Here is a 6,000-nt window from a genome sequence, read left to right as displayed (position 1 = left end):
AAGATTTTTGGATTTTTTTTTTTAATGTTTTTGGCATACTTTAATTCAATAAGATTAAAAATAATGATAATAAAAGTTCTCGTCCCTCCCTCGGGTAAAGCAATTTCAGTTCAACGACCTAGTCTTCAACTCACGACGAATTTTTAAAAATCATATTTTTAACTTAGCGAAATAAAGTAAATTTTTGTTTTTAAATTCACACAACTTAAATTTAAAATATGCATAAAATTAAAAATTCACATTTTTTAAAAATTAAAAATTCACACCAAACTTATATTATATTTTTGTTTTTATACATACAAACTTAAAAATATCAATTGTTCAAATATTTACACTTTTAAATATATTAATTTAAAAAGTTTACAATATTAATTTAAGATTTATATATTCATTTTAAAAACATGGTAAAAATAAAATTAAAAATCTTTTTGGTCTTTTATCCCACTTTAATCAATCAAATATTATCAAAAATATGCGCCCCTCTTTTCGGTAAAGTAATTTCGGTTCCATGACCTAATTTAACTCATGACGAATTTTTGAAATATTTTGGGTTGATTGATTAAAGATATTTATACCTTAAGAATAAACGTTAAATTTCGCAGTGATGTAATAAATTTTTGGATGATATCAATAATTTCGGTCGCCAAACCTAATTTTATTCAATACCAATTTAATACTTTATAGCGAACAAATTAGCGTTTATTATCAAAAGGTTAAAAATAAAAATAAAAATAAAAACTGTACAGACTTACCTGTGAGATAGTATTCTTAGTTATATGATCTATCTCATTCATAAGATAGTCGGTTTAATTGGTTTTCCATAGCTACATAGGCGTAACCTCGAGCATTCAGTGTTTTTTCTTCTAAACATATGAACGGTCCGTCTCTGCATAAAGTAACAAATTCGTTATTTGAATAGGTTTGATTATTTGAACATTTACCTCCATGTGACCATTTTTCGCATTTGTGACATCTTTCAAGATGTCGTGCTCTTCTTTTCGCTGCGGATTTTGATTTTCCTTTACCAAATTGTAACTTATTATCTTCGCATCTGGATTCTTTTCTTACTCCGTCCAATCTTTCTCTGATTACTGATACTATTTCACTCGGAAGTGTGTCATTATTACGTTTAGTGATCAAAGCGTGTAGCATTAGACCATGGTTTAGTTCACAGGCAGTCTTCATTTCCTAAAAAAATAAAAATTCAGAATGGGGGGAGAAGACTAGTTCTTTAGGGTCTGCTAGGGAAAGATCATTCGGGTTCCATTTTCGAGAACTACACGAAAACAGACAATCTAACTCTAACAGAAATACATAAAATCCTTAAAAGACTTGATTCTCCTCACACTTAGTTAGCTGTGGTATCGAAATTGTGATTAACTTCGTTGTCGACTTCCATCGGACTATCTATGTAATGTTTAACTCTGTGACCATTAACTTTAAATTCAATTCCATTTGAATTTATTAATTCTATCATTCCGTATGGGAAAACTCTTTTGACTATGAATGGTCCAGACCATCTTGATTTTAATTTTCCAGGAAATAGCTTGAATCGTGAATTGAAAAGAAGAACTCTGTCTCCTTCTTTAAATTCTTTTGAACTTCTGATTCTTTTATCATGCCATTTCTTCGTTCTTTCTTTATAGATTAACGAATTTTCGTATGCTTCATGTCTTAATTCTTCTAATTCATTTAGTTAACTTAATCGTAGACGTCCAGCTTCATGTAAATCAAGATTACATGTCTTCAAAGCTCAAAATGCTTTGTGTTCAATTTCTACTGGAAGATGACATGCTTTTTCGTAAATGAGTCTAAAAGGTGTGGTTCCAATTGGAGTTTTGTAGGCTGTTCTAAAAGCCCAGAGTGCATCCTCCAACTTAATGGACCATTCCTTCGGATTTGATCCTACGGTTTTCTCTAGAATACGTTTTAAAGCTCGGTTGGTATTTTCAACTTGTCCACTTATTTGTGGATGATAAGCAGTGGAGATTTTATGAGTTACTCCATATCTTTTAAGAACTTTCTCAAGTTGATTATTACAGAAATGAGTTCCCCGATCACTTATTAAAGCTTTCGGTGTTCCAAACCTTGCAAAAAGATGTTTTAAAAAGTTGACTATAACTCGTGCATCGTTAGTTGGGAGAGCTTGTGCTTCCGCCCATTTAGATACATAATCAATGGCTACGAGAATATAGAGATTATTATGAGATTTTGGAAATGGACCCATAAAGTCAATACCCCAAATGTCAAATACTTCACATACTTGGATGACATTTTGTGGCATTTCATCACGTTGACTTATTTTTCCGGCCCTTTGACAAGCATCACAGGATTTGCAAAGAAGGTGTGCGTCTTTGTAAATTGTAGGCCAATAGAATCCAGCATTATAAACTTTTCTTGCTGTTAGTTGAGGCCCATAGTGCCCTCCTGTTGGTCCTGTGTGACAATGGTTTAAAATTTTACTAGCTTCATCTCCGAATACACATCGGCGTATTATTCCAACGGGACAGCTTTTAAACAGATGTGGATCTTCCCAAAAATAGTGTTTTATATCACTGAAGAATTTCTTTCGTTTTTTGTACGATAATCCTTTTTCAAGGAATCCACATACTAAGTAGTTTGCATAGTCTGCAAACCATGGTATTTCATTATAATCTATCTTCAATAGATATTCATCAGGAAAGTTGTCTTATATGGCCGATTCATTTAGAACTTCTAATTCAGGATTTTCAAGACGAGAAAGATGATCAGCGGCGAGATTTTCTGCTCCTCTTTTATCTCGGATTTTAATATCGAATTCTTGTAAGAGTAAGATCCAACAGATTAATCTTGGTTTGGCATCTTGTTTCGAAAATAGGTATCTAAGAGCAGAATGGTCGGTATAGACCACCGTTTTTGCTAGAACGAGATATGAACGAAATTTGTCAAAAGCAAAGACAATAGCAAGGAGTTCTTTTTCAGTAGTTGTATAATTTGTTTGTGCTCCTTGTAACGTCTTACTAGCATAATATATAGGTTGAAATCGTTTTTCAATCCTTTGTCCTAAAACGGCTCCCATTGCAAAATCACTTGCATCGCACATTAGTTCAAACGGTAGATTCCAATTTGGTGTTATCATGATCGGCGCATTAGTGAGTTTCTCTTTAAGAATATTAAAAGATTTGATACATTCATCTAAAAAGATGAATGGAGCATCCTTTTCTAGGAGTTTATTCATAGGAGTGGCAATTTTAGAAAAGTCTTTTATGAAACGTCGGTAAAAACCGGCATGCCCTAGAAAACTCCTAACTCCTCTAACATTGGTGGGATGTGGAAGTTTAGCAATTACATCTACTTTAGCTCTATCCACTTCAATTCCTTCTTTTGAAATTTTATGTCCAAGAACGATGCCTTCTTTAACCATGAAATGGCATTTCTCCCAATTAAGTACTAGATTTGATTGTTCGCATCTAATAAGCATTCGTTCCAGATTAACTACACATGATTCAAATGTATCACCGAAGACTGAAAAGTCATCCATGAAAACTTCCATGCATTCTTCTACCATGTCGTGAAAAATCGCCATCATGCACCTTTGAAAGGTTGCAGGGGCGTTGCAAAGTCCAAATGGCATGCGTTTGTAAGCAAAAGTACCATAAGGGCACGTGAATGTGGTTTTCTCTTGATCTTCGAGTGCTATTGGAATTTGAAAGTATCCGGAAAATCCATCAAGAAAACAATAATAACTATTTCCGGCTAATCTTTCCAACATTTGATCAATGAAAGGTAAGGGAAAGTGATCTTTTTTGGTGGCGTCATTTAATTTTCTATAATCAATACATACACGCCATCCTGTTATAGTCCTTGTAGGAATAAGCTCATTTTTTTCATTTGTAATGACAGTCATGCCACCCTTCTTAGGCACGCATTGAACTGGGCTTACCCATGGACTATCAGAAATTGGATAAATTAGACCTGCGTCTAGCAGTTTAATAATTTCTTTTTTAACTACATCTTGCATATTCGGATTTAGTCTTCGTTGGAGTTACACATACGTTTTATGACCTTCTTCCATAAGGATTTTATGTGTGCAATACGAAGGACTTATTCCTTTAATATCATGATCTTCCATGCAATGGCTGGTTTATGAGCTTTCAACACAGAAATGAGTTGAGATTTTTCATTTTCAGTAAGAGAAGACGATATTATTACAGGTAATTCAGATTCACCATGTAAATAAGCGTATTCCAAATGGTTTGGAAGTGTCTTTAGCTCTAATGTTGGAGGTTCTTCTATCGATGATTTATATCGATATCTGTCTTCTTCTTTTAGCATTTGAATTTCTTCTGTTGTTGGTTCATATCCATTAGCTATTAGTGTAGCTAACATTTCAGCTTCATCAATTGGTTCATTACCTTCTCTTAAAGAACATTCTCCTGTTCCTTGTAATTCTGGAAATTCTTCTAATAATTCTGCATGTGAATCTATAGTTTGAATATAATAACATGTATCATCTGCAGATTGCGGTTGTTGCATTGCTCTATCAACTGAAAAGGTAACACTCTCGTCCTCTATACTTAGGGTCAATTTCTTACCGAACACGTCTATCATTGCTTTAGCCGTGTTTAAGAATGGTCTTCCTAATATGAGAGGAACTTGAGAATCTTCTTCCATGTCCAGAACAACAAAATCTACTGGAAATACTAAAGTACCAACTTTAACTAGCATATTCTCCATTATCCCTCTAGGATATTTTATTGATCGATCGGCTAGTTGTATGCTTATTCTTGTTGGTTTCAATTCTCCAAGGTCTAGTTTAGTGTATAGTGAAAACGACATTAAATTTATACTAGCACCTAAGTCTGCCAATGCTTCTATTGAACTAAGACTACCCAGAAAACATGGAATTGTGAAACTTCCTGGATCAGATAGTTTTTCTGGTATCTTATTCAACAGCACTGCTGAACAATTAGCATTCATAGTAACAGCCGAGAGTTCTTCCATTTTCTTTCTATTCGAGATTAGATCTTTCAGAAATTTAGCATATCTAGGCATTCCTGAAATCACATCAATAAAAGGAAGATTTACATTTATCTGTTTAAACATATCCAAGAATTTGGATTGCTCGGCTTCAACTTTCTCTTTTTTCATTTTACTTGGGTAAGGAAGTGGTGGTTGGTATGGTTTAACATAATGTTTATCCTTAGCTGTGTTATCTTCATTAACCTTTTCAACTACCGGTTCTTTTTCCTTATCTTGTTCAGGTTGTGGTTCTTGTGGAGTAGGAATAGCTTCATCAAAAGTTACAGGTATTTCAGGTGGTTTAAGTGTTGTACCACTTCTTGTGGTAATGGCTTTAGCTGTTTCATTCCGGGGGTTAGCATTTGTATCACTAGGTAAACTTCCCGGTTTTCTTTCACCTATTAACCTTGCTAGGTTACTTACTTCTTGTTCCAAATTTTGAATAGAAGCTTGTTGATTTCTAAATGCTTGAGCATTTTGTTCATTAGTTTGTTTCTGAGATGTGAAAAACTGCGTTTGTGTTTCAACTAGCTTCGTCATCATATCTTCTAAATTCGGCTTTTTATCATCGGTTTGTGGTGGTTTGTTTTGAAAATTAGGTCTTTGCTGGTTGTAAGTATTATTGGATACTTGTTGATTGCTAGGACCTTGTTGGTTGTTGTATGGAATATTTCGGTTATAATTCTGATTTTGATTGTAAATTGGTCTTGGCGGTTGATAATTATTCTGATAATTATTTCAGGCCTTTGGTTTATGTATGAAATATTCTCTCTTTGTTCCATTGTTAATTCAATACTAAGACAATCTTTTGTCAAATGTGGTCCTCCACACTGCTCACAACTAATTCGTATTGAGTGGATATCTTTAGTCATCTTTTCCATTCATCTCTCGACAGCATCTATCTTTGCAGAAATAGAATCTAAGTCATGGCTAGAATCGGCTCTAGCTGCTTTAGATGATCTAACGATATCTTTTTCTTGGTGCCACTCATGTGAGTGG

The sequence above is a fragment of the Rutidosis leptorrhynchoides genome, chromosome 3 (genome assembly GCF_046630445.1).
Source record: "Rutidosis leptorrhynchoides isolate AG116_Rl617_1_P2 chromosome 3, CSIRO_AGI_Rlap_v1, whole genome shotgun sequence".
Classification (NCBI taxonomy): Eukaryota; Viridiplantae; Streptophyta; class Magnoliopsida; order Asterales; family Asteraceae; genus Rutidosis; species Rutidosis leptorrhynchoides.
The sequence above is the reverse complement of the archived record's forward strand: the minus strand, read 5'-3'. Positions refer to the sequence as shown.